Genomic DNA, 15,726 nt, shown 5'->3' with positions numbered 1-15,726 from the left:
AGATCAGCTGACCAAGATTCCACTGTCCCTGCCCAGGCCAGGTCACAGAGATGTCTGCCACATGTCCAAAGGCATTCTCTACTATGACCATGGCTCCCTGTTATGTACCATCAAGTCGGAACAGACACACAGCTGACTCGAGAGAGAGAGAGTTCTCAGAGGCAGTAAATCGCACAGGAGGAGGGAAAGTAGCCATCTTTCTTCCACGGAGCAGCTGGTGGATTCAAACTGCGTGCCTTTGGATTGGTAGAGCAATCAAATCACCAGAGTTCCCTATGGGGTACCCTAGTGCAGCTAAAACTGTACCTCAACTTCTCGATTTCATTCCTATTTTGCAAGAGGCTCCATTAGGGAGGGAACATAGGAGAAATACCACAAAGATTTAGACAAGCCCCAGATCAATCAGAGCTGACAGGGCACAGGTGAGGTGGGGTGATGTCAACCCCTCCGGCTGCTGGAAGAGAAACCCAGGATCCACAGGCTCTAAGTGACTGTGTTTCAGTTGCCACCTTCTCTGATGTTGCTCGGAGATTCAACTCCCTTCTAGCTCACTAGGTCAGAATTGCCCAGACCTCTACTCTGGCCCCCTGCCCCGCATCCTTCCTCAGGCCTATGGCTGAGGGCTGGGCTCATGCCATTGTGTGCCCGGGTCGGTTGGCATGGGAACTCAGAGCAGGAGGCGGGCAGACCACTAATTGCAATTTGCCAAGCTGAATGTCAGGACTATGATGGGGGGTGGTGGGTGAATCAACATCAAAAGAAAGAGGTATTAGCTTCGGCTTGTTGCCGGCCGAGCCACAGCCTGATTCCCACCTCCGCTCCCAACTGTGGGGGTCAAAATCTAACCCTGAGCCAGGGTGGAGGCCTGGCTGCCGGCTGGGCTGAGACGGGCAAGCAGCTCTCAGCCACCAGCCTGGCAAGGGCAAGCCCTGCTGAGAAGGGACAGCCTGCCTGGCCTGGCCTCTGTCCCCCAGGCACTGGCCACGTGGCCCTAGCGGTGAGTGGTTAATGTAGCAGGTGGTTGTTTTGTGCTTCTGAAACGGAGCGCTGGAGGCGAATGCTGGGACAGGCCAGTACAGAGTCTGTCAGCTCATCTCCAAGGGACATCATTAGCTCTGCCTGGCCCTGACCCTGATCCTCACCACTCACTGGTCCAGAGGACAAAATGCCAATCATAATCATTCATGAGGTTAGTAATTCACGCGACGACTTGTAGTGTGCTCTCTCTACACCAGGTAGAGGGGTGTGTCAGCTGCTCTCCTTGCTTTACCTTTTATTTTGTTGGTGCTGAGCACACACACAGCAAAACCAACACCATGCAATCACTACTCCGTGTACAAGTCAGTGACACTGTGTACATTCTTCAAGTTGTTTTTCACTCTCCTTTACTGAGTTGTTCCATTAACATCCATCCCCTGCCTCCTAAGTCTTCTATCTACTATCTAATCTTTTGAGTTGCTGTTGTACATTTAAGGAGTCCCAGCGTCACAATGGAGTAAACATTGAGTCGCTAACTTAAAGGCTGGAGGTACGAATCTACCAATGGCTGTGAGGGAGAAAGATGAGGGAATTTGTGTCAATATAAATGTATCTGAAAACCCTCAGGGTACTTCTTCTCTGTCCTATAGAATCACTATGAATTGGTTTGACTCCATGACAGTGGGTTGAGTGTGGGTATTTTGCTTATCAATTTGATCCCACCTCTCTCTTCTCTCTCTCCTTCCTCTTCTCTCTCTCTCCCCCCCTCCCCGCCCCACATCATGTTGGAATCTACTCTAATTGGTCCTCCATTGGGTTTCTGAAGTTGTAAGTCATAGGAGTGAAGATGGCCCATCCTTCTCCCACAGAGCTGCTGGTGGATTCGAACCACCACAGAGGCATGGGCTTTGGGTTAGCAGCGCAACTTGTTAAGTACTAAACCCCAGAACTCCCTCTTGATCCCACATAGACAGTTCTTTGAAAAGCACAATGCTCGATAAGACACAAATAGATGTATGCAAATCCATGTTTATTGCAGCGCCGTTCACAATCATAAAGAGATGGAAGCAGCCCAACCATCCATCAACAAACAAATGGATAGAGAAACTACAGGACATCCACACAACACAGTACTAGACCCCATGGAAAAACAATGGAGATGTGGAAAACACTTATATGGATGAGTCCAGAAGACTTGATGGTGAGTGAATTAATGCCGTCACAAAGGCACAAGTGAGGTACAAGACCACTGTTATCAATCAAGAGAATGAAGGGTCGGGGAAAGGCAGGGAGAGCAGGAAGAAATGGATAGACAAGAAACATGGCATTGGAATAGATAAAGGGAAGGTAATTCTGAAAAGAACAAACATGACATTGTGAGTAGGTAAAGGACACGCATGAGGAAATGAAGGGGGAGGGAAGGGGAACGAACCTGTATAAATAAGTGAATGAAAGCTAATTTCTTTAAAAACTTCCATTACAATCACAATAAAGAAGAAATTAAACTGTTACATCCTTTTTACTTTTTAAAGGCATAAAGCTCAAGACAGAGCTTCACTCATTAGTTACAAGTGAAACTTTTGTTTAGTTTTAAGATGATACTAAGGAATATTTTTGTTTTAAGGTTTAAAAGATTTTTCTCAGGACAAAAAGTTCAGGGATTCTCCCACCCTCTGTGGCTCCAGAAAGTCTAGTCTTTTGTTTCAACCCTCAAGAAGAAGCAATCATTTTCATTCCCAACTTGCAGAAGAAGAAAATGATGCACAGAGAAGTTAAATGGCCTGTCCGAGGACATTTGTACAGACAGTGGTGGATGTACAATTTGATCGAGAGAGCGCTAGAGTCAGCTTGCACTGGGTTTCAGGAGCTGACAGTGAAGTCATCCTGGGAAGATGAAATCGGCCAAAGTGGGAGTATTTATACCATGTGAATTGGCAAACGCTATATACCAGGGCTTTCTTCCCAGGGAAGTGCACTGTAATAATTTCCCAGCACACCACTGACCCCACCCCCGGCGGCGGACGCCTATAGGCCTTCACAGATAAGTTTTAAAAAATTAACTAGGAGAACAGACATGGGTGCCAAGTTTTTATTTTGCTCAGACAGGACATTATTATATTATTGTTGTTATGTGTTATTGAGTAGACTATGACTCATAGCAATCCTACGAACAACAGATCTGAACCTTGCCCTGTCCGGTACCATCCTCATCCTCTCTGAAATGCTTTTCCTTATACTCACCATTATTTCACCTAAAAAACAGTGCTTCAACCCTAAGTTAATTTTAGAAGAGCCAAATTTTGCACTCTTGCGCTCTCTCTCTCTCGCTCTCTCACACACACTCACTCACTCACTCACTCACTCACTCACTCTCCCCATTCCTACTCCGAATTGTTTTAGACATCATGCAGGGAAAGGTGGAGGGTCAGGGATGAGAAGATGACGCTCAACAAGACGGACTGACACAGTGACAGTTAACAACAGGCTGACCACATCAGAGATCGTGAGGATGGCTCAAGACAGGGTAAGGTTCAGGCCTGTTGTTCACAGGGTCACTGTGAGTCGAAGTCCACTTGACGGCCTAACAAAAACAACAACAACATGGGCTTTTGGGAATAGCTCACCTTTGTTCATCAGGACACCGCACATCCACCCTCCCTCTAAGGACCGAGTCAGCCCATAACCCTGGGCCCTCAGGGGGTACATCCCAGACCTGTCAGCACAGTGCCAGGAAAAACAAGTTACCCTGATTATTCACCTAAAACAAACTCAATTAGGAAGGCAATATGTGTGTCCAGGAGTTAAAAAGAACATGATGGATAATTCATTGCTCTGTCACAGAGCTGTGACTTTGTGGGTTCCAGGGTTTGGCTTGTGTCCCAGTGTCGGCTCCAAGGGGGTGACACAAGGGCACAGAGGAGACCAGGAGGAGATGGTGCTATGATCTTGCCCCAAGGCTGGAGAAACCACCTAGCATGCCAAGGCCTCTTGTGGCCGGGCAGGGTCCTGCTCCCTTCCAGCAGAATAGTGTGGACTGTGGAAGGACAGGGGTGCACCAGGACCCACAGCCCTGCCGGATCAAAGGCAGACAAACACTATGAGGAGTTCCACCAATTTAGGCCCAAGTGCTTAACTCTGCCAACATCTTCCAGGCCAGACTACTGCCCACCGGTCAAACTATCAACTCAAGAGACCCACCCGATGGCTACCTGGCTACTGATCTCCCTGTAATTTTCCATGCTCTTCATGGAGATGACACTGCTTATCTCCAAGTGGCAAATTAGCAAAACAGTGAAGAGGAGGCACGTGCAGCCAGGCTGCTGCAGATAGGAGGACGAATGTGGAGCGAGAGGCTGCTGACTGACACCATGTCCTCCAATGTGCCCACGCCCAGGCAGGTGCAGGCATTGTGCTCCTATTTTACAGACAGGAAAACTGAGGCTCCTACCGAGCTGAAGCCTGGGTGCAGGCCTCATCCATCAGCTCCTTGACCTCACCCTTGCAGACTCAGCTGGGACAAGGCTGCTTATGCAAAGTCTCAGGGAGAATCTGCCTCTGGCAGCTGTCAACCTCAGCTTTCCTATGTGTAAATGGCAATGATAACGACTGTTTGGAGGAGTAGTTTTAATGGACTTGAAGGTACATGAAGGCAAATCACAAATCCACAAGAAAACCCTGAAGGTGCGAAGTTCATCCCCTCAAATTCTAAGAAGAGCTCTAAAGACTGTATTTGGGGAGAAGGAGCATGTTTTAGAAGACAATTCCTCTAATGGCCATCTATATCTGGGGAAAAACAACAACAAACCAACAAAAAAATGGCCAATAAGTCAACTAAAACTCACAGCACCCCTATGAACAATGGATCTGAACCCTGCCCTATCCTGTGCCACTCTCATCATCTCTAACACACAAAGCCCGCCATTGCGGTCACTGTATTAACCCATATCATTGAGGGTCTTTTCCTCCTTTTTTGACCCTTTACCTTCCCAAGAATGATGTCCTTTTCCACAGACTAGACTCTCCTAACAACATTCCCAAAGTATGTCCGATGAAGTTTCACTATTGTTGCCAAGGAGCATCCTGGCTGCACCGTTTCTAAGTAGTCCATGGAATCCTCTGTACTGTTCTCCAAGACAACTCAAAGGCGTTGATTCTTCCTCAGTCATCCTTGTTCACTTCCAAACTTCAGATGCGTAATCACTGAAAACCCTCCACAACACAGTTCTAATCTGACACACATGGAGCCACGAGGAGTCACAATAGATTCAAGGGTAATTGGTGGTGCTGGTGCTAGTTCTGCTGATGGTGATGGTGGTAATGTGGTGCTGGTGGTGGTGAGGTGGTGGTGATACTGCTGATGTGGTGTGGGGGGTGGTGATGTGGTGGTGCTTGTGGTGATGGTACTCGTGCTGGTGGTGATGGTGGGGGTGGTGGTGATGGTGGTAACCATGGAGATTGTAGTGGTGGCTGTGGTGCTACTGGTAGTGGTAGCGATGGGGGGAGCAGTGAATGGCTCCTTGTAAGCCCCTGCTCTTCAGGTTACAGATTCACAAGCTGGAGAGGCCAGGAGTGTGTGCAAAACAGTGACACACAAGCATGTTCCAACCAATGGGGAAGATATAAAGTCTATGACACACACCACTGTGGGGACAGAATCCAGTCAGAAGGAAGAGGAGTAAATGAAAGAAAAGAGGGTGTTTCTACCAGACAAAGCCGTATATGGGATACAGAGCTGGGCTGGGGACCCCTACTTTAGCTCTGATTCAGAGGGTCCCAGGTCCAACAGCTGATCACTCAGGACAGGGCCTCCTGATTTGATGTTGGGGAGTAAGTGCTGGGGGAGGAGCCAGTACACCAGATGCAAATATTCAGAGTGGAGGAGGAGAGGGATAGCAAAGAGGGGCCACCGGCCTTAGAGGAGAGAGGAAGAAGGGGTGGGGAGGTGGGGAGGGCAGGGGGAGGGAGCCAGACCCATGGGGGAGGAGACAGGTAAGGAGAAGGAGGGAAGAAAGGAAAAAGCCCCAGTGCCGATGCCGCGGCACAGATTAAACTGTTGCCAGTTGTTAATTTTATACGAGAAGTTGTTGATCAGAATGTGATTTAATTGTACAGTATAATCCAGGCTTTTGGAATAAATTATGCAGAAAACTCATCTATAATTAAACAAATCAAAAAACCAGAGACAGGTGACACTGCAGGTTCACCCTCAGAGGGCACGGGTGGGTGTGGGCGGCTGGACCCAGCAGAGAGGAGAGGGAGGGGAGCTCAGTGCAAGAGCAGGCGGGGGCAGGCCCAGGGAGAGGCGGGAGGCAGGGGATGGAGATGAAGAGAGGTTTTCCCAGTAGTCTCCAGGCAGCCTCAGGCTGCCGATCTCCAGGAAAGCCAAGCTGATGGGGCCCCCAGGCTGTGCTGCTGAGAAGCCTCCTTGCTACTCATGTAGCGAGGCATCAAAGGCCTGCAGCTGCAGACCACCTCCACCAGGCAGTCAACCTGACAGCCCCACTCCATTGGGAATCCACAGTTCACAGCCCTCCCTACAGCTCTGCAAGGCATCTATCCAGAGCTGAGGGTGGGCCAGGAGGAGGGGTGTGTGCAAGGCAAGACTGGGCTAGGGTGGGGGCAGGTAAGAGTGATGAGAAGCAGGCACAACACAGGCCACTTGCTGCCAAGGGCACTGTGAACCGAACTTGGCAATGGCGGTGTGGGGGTGTGTGTGGTTAGAACATTTCTGGGGCTGTGGCAGCTGAAAACCCACAGGTCTCTTGCTTCTCTCGTGACAGGCTGGCCAATTATTCTCCCCGCTCTGAGGGAGGCAATGATTTAAAATAAAGTGCTATTTAATTATTCTGATTATATTTCAGATGGCCTGCCACTTCCTACCTTGGTGACTTGGAGGCCTTCTAAACGGGAAAGAAAGACAGACAGGGCAAGAGTGGGACGCGGGAGTGACAGAGAGACACAGAGAGACAGACATGAAGGGCCCAAGAGAGCCAGGCTGAGAAAACAGCTATGCTCCGCTCTCCTGTTCCTGGGACAGTCTAGCTGGTGCGTGGGCAAAGTGCCATCTCTCCTTTCAGCCTTGAAGGGGGCTTCCCCTCAATGCTCACCTAAAGTTCAGAGGGCAGCCAGCCCTCCCCAAGGCCTTAGCCTTGCTATATACCACCAAGCTTGGGGATGCACCCAATATGGTGACATCTCCAGGGCTACTTTCAGGCGAAGGCCTGCCCTGACCACCCAGGCAGAAGCACCTATGCTCCTGAATTAAGCACCTATGTCTGTCTCTACCTCTTCTGAGACAAGATGTATACCCAGGTAAGCCTTTGTTTTCCCATCTTGAAGATGGACATAAAATTCACCATCCTGTCACCTTCCAGGATCCAAAGAGAAATTGGGTAGAAAATGCTGCCACATGAAAGGGGACGGTAAGGGACTGCTCACTACAGTTTACTGAACAAGGCGTAGTTGTGCCTTCCCCTAAGACTGGGGGTCCAGGTGGCCTGTAGCCGCCCCCCCCTGCCCCCGTGCAGCCTCAGAGGCCCAGTGCAGAGAAGAGATTGTACTGGGAGGGGCAGGGTCACCTCTGATCTGTGTCCTTCCTGTGTGTCATCTCAGGAGAGCAGACTGCTAGGCTTTAGTATCTTTCAGGATTCAAAGGCCAGGGCAGTCCCCTCCCCAACCTCATCACAGCCTCTGAAGCAAAAGGGGTTAGCAGAGGACAACAGTGTGGTCAAGGTCACTTACTCCTGAGGGGTGAAATGGGCCAAGCCACTCCAGGTCTCAGGCTGAGAGTGTGGAGACAAGTCAGTGCTGGCCTCATACCTCACAGGGGAAACTGAGGCCAGGCAGAGCCAGCACCACGCTCGCTCAGCTGATTCACAGTGGAATAAGGCTCCGCAGCTAGTCACCTCGTATTACACAGGCAGGTAAACTGAGGCATGGAGTTCAACAGGAACCAGCCCATCTTCCACTTACCTGTGATGCAGCCGAAGGGATGGATCCCTAATGTGAGCAGCACAGTCTCCCAGGAGCGCCCTCCCCACCCCTCGGTCCTGTGCATACAGGCATCAAGTCGGCCTAGGCCTATCGATCACAGGGGATCCTCTGAGACCCTGTGAAGCTGGGGGAAGGGGCCGGTGCTGCTGAAGCTCGAATTAGTTCAAATCCATCGGCTCGACTTACTTGTGCCTTGGGACCCTGCCCAAATACCACTCCTTAATGAGGTTATTAATTACGGGGCTGTCCCTTTCCTTTCTTTGCTGGGAAAAGAGCTTCACCTTCTAATTGGCGTTTGGATGGGAGGCAGCAAGCCTGCACCTCCCCCCTCAGAAACACTGTGAACAGCCATCCGGTTCTAATTAGGGCACTGGGTCCAGCAAAATATTTTACTTGGAGAAATATTTACTCCTAACAGCCTGAAAGGGTGAGGGGAAGAGTAAGGTCTGGAGTTAGGGAGCAGTGTTACTGTCAGGACTGTGAGAACCCAGGCGAGCCCACTTAGCCCAGAGGGGCACAGAGCGTACCCAGGACCACACAGCACATGATCACAGCATTGCCATCAGTGCAGACAACAAGATCAAGGGCGCATGGGGCACCAGCACTCAGGGAGGACAGAATGGAGGAGATAAAGCCTCAGGCTGAGAAAGAGGAAAGAGGTTCCCAGCATCAGTAGGAAAGGTAAGGCTGAAGGTCAACCCGAGCCTGAATTCTCTTTTTGCTGTGTGACCTTGAGTACACCTTTGCCCTTCTCTGGGCCTCAGTGACTCGGTGTAGAGACTGACAAAGAGGGTACCTTCATTGTCACACCCCCAGCCGCAGGGTTCCTGAGTGGCCTTCTGGCAGGACACCAGACCCCACGCCTGGTCTCAGGTGTCCCAGCATCAGGCAGAGACTAAGAGGGGCTGTCAGCTTGCGAGGGGGCAAATTCTACATTAACAATCCCTGCAGTACTGGGCTGGAGAATCTGGAGAAGGTATCAAGGAGCAGGGGGTAGAACTGGGTGATGGAGCAAACCAACTGCTGGTCTGCAGAAGAGTTGGGAGTTGGGTGGCATCAAAGCCCCAGGTCAAGGGTTGGAGGGCTTGGCCAGCATGATGAGCTGGGTCCAGAGGCTGCCTCTCATCCAGGTCCTCCTTCCTCTGTGGTCCACACCAAGCTCTGTGCCTTTGCCTGTCTAGGACTGTTTTCCTCTACAGGCCCCTTGGGCATCTATGTCCCAGGGAGCCTGCTGGGTACCCTCCCTGCCTAATGCCCACACCCATGTATGAGGGGTTATAATGGTAATAGCAGGGGCTCTCATTGCCACAGTTCATCGTCACAGCCACCAGATTATGATGTCCCATCCTCAAAGACACAGAACAATGGAGTGACATACCCAACATTGCACAACTTATGACTGTCAATCATAACATGTCAGTTACACACCTTTCTTCAGGACACCCAGCTGTCCACATCGCAGCCCCTCGAACATGCAACAGGGTTCTCAACCTGAATGTATATAAAACCAACATCCTTGCCTCCTTCTAGACCTACTCCTCACCCGCCATGCAACATACCTGCCAGTCCTGGCTCAGCTGTTCAAGGACCAAAGCCACGGGATGGCCTGGTACCCATTTCCTCTCACACTCGCATCCAAACCATTGGCTGCACCTTCACTTTATACTGAATTCCCTTTGTACCACCCCCTCCCTGGCCACCGCTGCCTGGCCTGGGCCACCATCATCTCTCTGCAGAGCTGCTCACCGGCACCTCACTCTGTTTCCAGCTTCTGCCCATGGGCCCTGGCCCCCATCCCTAGTCTGCTGGTTTGAAACTATAGCCAGTGCCCCGTTAGGTCCCTGTCCCTCCCCTGCTACAGCTCCATGGCCCTAGAGAAAAAAAGCCAGTGTCTGTTCAATGGCCTCCCTAACCTTGCTCCTCCATCCACCGCACTGGCTTCCCCTCACTATGGCTTTCTCATCGCCGCACGCTCCTTCTGCTCACCCTGCTCCCTCTGCCTGGAATAGTCTTCGGGCATCCACAGGGCTCTTCCCCTGCCTTCTTCACCTGCTCAGTGATCTCCCACTTTGAATTGCAGTCCCCCAGCACCACCTCTTTCCAGATGCCCTCCAAGGTTATTGTTTTAGCTCATCTTCCACTAGACTGCCTCCTCTCTCTTCGTTCCTGTCTGCTTCTGCCTGGGACTGGGGGCCCCGAGGGGAGAGCTTCCTGCTCCCCCACCTGGACGGGCAGGTCCTTTGCAGAGCTCACCCAGTCATCCCGCCCCAGTCTGCGTTGGCTGCCCTAGGAACTGGCAGGTAGGTGGTGGGCAGTGGGCGCCTGTGGAGGGGCTGCAAGTGGGTTCCCCAGGGCCAGCCCAGAGGCCCTCCCTTTCCCTGGCTCCTCTCCGTATGAATTATTAAGGCTCATTTATGATGGGCCTGCCCAGGCCTGTGGCTTTTGTGCATAATTCATGGATCTTACAGCGTCTTCTTACCACACTTAGATTCTACTTCTTGTGTCTGGAGCCAGGGACTTTGTGCAGACTCACTCACTGCTCTCTCCGGGCCTCAGTTTCCCACCTGTGGACTGATGGATGTTGGGTCACTTTGGCAGCTTTCAAACTACTCTGGCAGCAGAACTGTTGTGGTTGTTGTGTACCATCGAGTTGGCACTGATTCACAGCTGACCCTCCAGTGGGTTTTCAGAGGCAGTTAATCACATGGGAGGGGACTGTCCATCTTTCTCATATGGAGCAGCTGGTGGATTTGAATCAAGTGTCTGTGGGTTGGCAGCACGACTCCTTACCACTAAGCCACCAGAGCTCCCTGGCAGCAGAACTGTCCTGTCCACCTTTAATTCCAACAAAACTCTATCTGGAATCTCAGTGTGCAACTGGTGAGGTAGTAACTCATGAGCACAAATATCTTTTGGAAGGCAGCACTGTAAAACACAGCTTAGCGTAAGGCTGATAATCATCAGTAACAACGAGGGCCTGGCTCGGGACCTACCGGGGCCTCTGCAGCTCCCATCACCCCACCTCCCACCACTGCTGTGTTTTGGTTTCACGGCACTGTCCTGAGACACTCCAGGTACGCAGAGACAAGCGGCCATAAATGGTAACGGTGATTTATAGCTCCCTGACCCAGAGCGGCCAGAGAATGCTTCCTGGGGTCCAAGATAAAATCAACAACTCTCCTGGTACTGAGACTCATGGGTCACCAGGTGCCACCACTCAAGCGTCACCGCCAGTGAATCCTCCAGCATTCCAGAGCTGAGATTAGATGTTGAGCAAGAGGAAAGCCTGAAGCAGCTGAGATCTTACTGTGCACCCAGAAGGGCCTAGGTCAGAGATACGTCTGCTCCCAGGCCACCTGCCACAGTTGCTGACATGGTCATTTTCAGGTGCGGGGCACCTCTTCTTTTTCCAACACATTCATACACTGCCAGGCTTGTTTGGCAAATGAGGCTCAGCACGGTTGGTATTCGGCAGGTAGAGGTACTGACGCAACCCCTGTGTGTCGCACTGACTGGGGGTGGGCACAGCAGTACTGAGGCACCTGTGGAGGTCAGAAGGGGAGGCAAAGGCTCTGGTCACCTGGCTCAGCAGCTGAAGCCCGATCAGAGGTGATGGGCGGGCCTTGTCAATGTATTGCCAATCATTCTGGCCAGATTCAGTGATTCACACGTCCCTGCTGTCCCTCCTGCCGTCCTCCCCATCCCCCCAGAATGAGTCAAATCCTCGCTGAGCCACAAATAACCGTCCTCTGTGTGCGTCCTCCGCAACATAGCTGGTAGCTGCCTGTTTTGAGGAAGACAGAGAACATGTTCCTCTTCAGGTTGGAGACCCCATGAAAGCTTGCAGGTCCCTCCTTCCCCAGCCCCTGAGGACTCCCAGGCCTAGAGGAAAGACTGAGCCGAGTCTTCAGACCTCAACTCTGGCCTTGTCTGTCCTCCATCTGGCCAAAGTCACCTCCACCAGGAAGACTTCTTGGATTTCCCCATAGTCCTCACCTCCACTTTAACACAGACCATCTGAAGCACGGGGTGGGTGCATCTGAAAGCTGGGGATGCAGCCTGGTCTTGCTACCAAGGCCTTGGACATAGCTTTGTTTTTAATTCCGTTTTCATTTTTATTTAAGAGAAGGCTTACAAAGCAGATTGGTTTTCCTCCCATTCAACTACTCATACTCATTTTGTCTTAGAACAATTTTTTACAACAGCTATAATGTAATACAGCTTTCCCGACTTTCTCTCTGTATTTCTCATTTCCATGAATCCTTTTATCTTACCCCTTCCTGACTTCTGAGCTTTATCCCTGGGCAAACGTTGCTCTTTTGACCTTATCCAGTTGCTTATTCGTGCCTCCCTGGTGTTACTGCTAACCTTCTGGACCTGTCTATTGTTTGGCTGAAAGTTGAGCCACAGGGCGTGAGTTTTGTTCCAGGTTCAAAGAGTCTTGGGAGTTCCACCAATTTCTATCAGGCTAGTAAGCTTATATCTTTTTTTTTTAATGTTTTTGAGTTTTGTTCTTCATTTCCTCCCATTCTACCCAGGACCTTCTACTGTGATCCATTTCAGAGCAGCCAATGGTGGTGGCTGGGCACTGTCTATTTCTGTCACAGAAGCTGAGGTCCTGGAGGCCCATTGGTTCTCTGGTTTTTGTACATCTTTGCTTTTCTTTTCTCATGTTTGTTCTGCATGAGAAGAGCACTGTAGATGCTGCTTGTAAGCATTTGAGACCCCAGTCACCACTCACCAAAGCAGAGGAAGAACACTGTCTTTGGAGACACCTTATTGTCTCCCCAGATGATAGTCCCAAGACTCAGAACAGCTTTAAATTGGAGCCTGGCAAAATGAGTCTTCCAGGTACACTTGGAGGTAGATTTACCCAGAAATTCTCTCCCACCCATCTTGAGACTGGCACTTACCCTGACCACCTCCCTCTTCAGTGGGCGAGACACTGGAGCGCAGAGTAGGAGGTGTTCCAACATGTTCAGGGGGCAGAGCACCAAGGAAGGGACCTGAGCGTGTGGGGCCCCTGTGGTGTGCTGGGTGCTTTACCTGCAATCCCCACTGAAGAAGCACAGCGCCCTTGCTTTGCAGACCAGTTCACTCCCCGATAAGGATTCCAAAGCCTGGGCAGGTGGAGCAACTCCCTCAAGGTCACAGCCTATCTGAATCAGGATTCAAACCCAGTACAGTAGCTCCAGAGTCTAGACCTTGACCTCTAGGCCACTTAAAGGTTGTTGTTGTTGTGTGACGTTGACTTAGAATCAACCTACAGCTGACCTTCTAACAGGTTTTCAGAGGCAGTTAATCACACAGGAGGAGACTGCCCATCTTTTTCCCACAGAGCAGCTGGTGGATTTGAACTGCAAGCCTTCAAGAATGAAGTGCAGTGTCCCACCACTAGGCCATTAGATCTCCTCAACGCCTCCTTAATTCTAAGGTGTACCCCAATAGCCATGTTAAGAAACAGAGTGTAGGTAAGGCCCACTCATTTACGACCTCCTCTGCCCTTGGGAAGGGAACTGGTCTACCTAAGGGTACTCACCTGCAATCCTCAGCAAGCTAAAGCTTGGTGCAATCAGCAAGTCCTTTCTTACGTCTGTCCTGCTGTAGGAATGACCGCACAGCAGTGCCGAGCCCTATTGTTGTACTACTGAGGTGGAAAATGACTCATAGCTGACCCTCCAGTGGGTTTTCAGAGGCAGTTAACTGCATGGGAGGAGACTGCCCTTCTGTCTCCTGCAGAGCAGCTAGTGGATTTGAACCAGTGTACCTTTGGGCTGGCAGTGCAATTCCTTACCACGAAGCCACCAGAGCTCCCCAGTGCCAAGCCCTAACTCCCTCAGCCCCGCCCCCACCAGGGAGCCAGGACCAGGTAGGAGAGAATGCCCATTTCCTCTGGGATTTGCTTTTCACTCATGTCTGCTCTTCAGAGGGAACCAAGCTGCATGTAAATCGAATGTGCGCGGCCCAGCCTGCCTTGACACGCGCTGTGGGGCGGTTATTTGCGGATGCTCTGTGGTGAATCCTTTAGCAATGCAAATCCCCTCTGCAGGCCACACCATGTAGCATCCACAACTGTGGGGAGCAGGGGGCGTTGGGTACTACCCCAGCAACCTCCCTTCCACTTAGGGAGTAGTCCCAGGGTAGTGTCCATACCAAGAGGGCCCACCTTGTCTGGTGAGCTTGTGATGAGTCGAAGCTGGCTCGAGAGACCAAGTCAGTCAGTCAAAACCAGCAGGAGTCGTCTCTTACAAAACACTCTCAACTGGTTCCTTCACCCTTGCCTCACACATTCATTCAAACAGTTACAGAAAACTTACTGTATGCCAGGCTGTGGCTGGGCACTGGGGAGGGACAGGTGGTAAGCAGGGCAGATTTAAGCCTCTGCATCCTGAATCCAGGCAGGGCAGGCAGACTCAGCTGTGTTTGGGAGGAGGCGTCCATGGAGCCTTGGGTAGGGTAAAGATGGCACCATGGAGCTGGAGGGCAGCCCAGGGAGCAGGCAGAGTGTGCGCACACCTTGGCTGCAAGCTCTCTGGCACAAAGCGATGTCCTGTGAACAGCCACAGACCAAGCCTGGGCACCGAGGCAGGGTGTCCCCACGATAAGGCCTGCGCATAAACTGTAAACACTAGCATAAGCCAGGTGGTAGAGGGTGGCGAGCCCTTAGTGATGGGGAGATGAGGAGAGTGGGCACAGGAAGTGGGCAGTAAGCAGAGGGTTCAAAGAGGTTCTTGGTTCTCCATTTGGGTAGGCAGGGCTCAGGCAGGGCCTAAGAGGCTCATGTACCCAGCTCTAACACATCTCCACTTGGATGTCTCAAACTCAACATGTCCCTAATCTCATGTTGTCACACTCACCCTTCCTCAGCTTCCCCTGACAACAAGCTTCATCCTTCTAGCTGTTCAGACCAAACCCTTTGAGGTCACCGCGGACCTCTTTCTTTCTCTTATACCCAAACCCTTAGCATGTCTCACAATGCTCATGCGACAGCAGAAAGGCCTTTACTAGGTTAGGACCAGGTCATGGTCTTCCTCTGCCCATGGCTCCCTTCTTATTCAGAGATAATAGTAAAATACCCAAACTAATTGAATATCCCTGTTTGGCCTTGTCCCTGTTGACTTTTGACCAGCTCTCTTCCTCCTCCTCAAGCCATATCCTAACTCAGGGCCTTTGCACTGGCTGTTTTCTCTGTGAAGAACATTCTTCTTCCACACTCCTGTCTAGCTTTTGCCCTTCCCTCCTTCAAGGCTCTCCTCAAATGCCTTCTTAGGGAAGCCCACTCTGACCCCGCTCTCTCCTGTTTTACCTGCAGCTTCCGTCCAATTCATCCTGTCCCTTCTCCCTGGCACTCTGACGCTCTGCCACTATGTCCTCTATGTCCCTTCCTTGGGGGTAGAGACTGTTGACTGCCTTTGCCCTGCTAGCGCCTGGCACATGGCAGATGCTCCTGAGTATTGAGTGAATAAAGACACAGCAGGCTGTGGTGAGTGTCTGTAGAAAGAATGATTGTGCCCGCAGCTGGCAAAGGCACTAAATGGAAGAGTTGGGTGAGCACCTCAAGCTGTACCAACCAGGCTGCCCCACAGCCCTGCCTGACATCAAGGACAGCCCATTCCAGGTCACTGCCTCCCTCAGGGGTCCCTGCACTAACGTTCAGGCCAGTTTTTGACCTATACTTGACATCCGAACTCACTTGTCCCAAAGCCAGTCAGTGATGCAGGTGACTGGCCGGGCTGCCTTTCCCATTTCTCAGAA

At 51.3% G+C, this 15,726-nt stretch overlaps 1 protein-coding gene across 1 annotated transcript in view; it reads right to left on the bottom strand.

The window, feature by feature from the left end:
• The window catches only part of CACNA2D2 (calcium channel, voltage-dependent, alpha 2/delta subunit 2), a 163,051-nt gene that overhangs the window by 131,983 nt on the left and 15,342 nt on the right, over nucleotides 1–15,726 (bottom strand). The window lies entirely within an intron of this gene.

This window comes from Elephantulus edwardii, unplaced genomic scaffold (assembly GCF_000299155.1).
Source record: "Elephantulus edwardii isolate Elephantulus edwardi_28Jun2011 unplaced genomic scaffold, EleEdw1.0 scaffold00121, whole genome shotgun sequence".
Classification (NCBI taxonomy): domain Eukaryota; kingdom Metazoa; phylum Chordata; class Mammalia; order Macroscelidea; family Macroscelididae; genus Elephantulus; species Elephantulus edwardii.
The sequence above is the reverse complement of the archived record's forward strand: the minus strand, read 5'-3'. Positions and strand labels throughout refer to the sequence as shown.